The sequence below is a fragment of the Penaeus monodon genome, chromosome 29, assembly GCF_015228065.2.
Source record: "Penaeus monodon isolate SGIC_2016 chromosome 29, NSTDA_Pmon_1, whole genome shotgun sequence".
NCBI lineage: Eukaryota > Metazoa > Arthropoda > Malacostraca > Decapoda > Penaeidae > Penaeus > Penaeus monodon.
In genome coordinates this window covers 21,470,828-21,471,246 of record NC_051414.1, presented here as the reverse complement: position 1 = coordinate 21,471,246, position 419 = coordinate 21,470,828, and positions in this window count along the sequence as shown.

The following is a 419-nucleotide window of genomic DNA, read 5'->3' as shown; positions in this document are numbered from 1 at the left end:
CTTTGCAATGTCTGCTTTCTCCTCCTTCTACATCGCTTATTTTTTAGATCTCTTGTTTCCCTCCTTCTCCTCTTCTTCACCCTTCCACCTTCACCCTATATTCGGTCCCTCTTTTTCTTTCTCTCTGCGCATCACGCCTTTGCCCATTACATTTCCTTCCTGTTGTTAATTGCACATGCATTTGCAAAGCCGGTCGGTTATCTATCTCCCCCTTCGCGTTTTTGTTTATTTTATTTGTGTCTCTTTTTCTAGTTATTTCTTTGCATTTGGTCCTGTCTCATCTTCTTTCACTTGTTTCCTTCATTTTATCCACGTCTGTTCTTTCATCAATTTCGTTCATTATATCCCTTTTTTTTATTCTATTTGTATTTCTCTTTCATTACCTTTATTTCGTTTCCTCGTTTACATTGCGTGCAGCT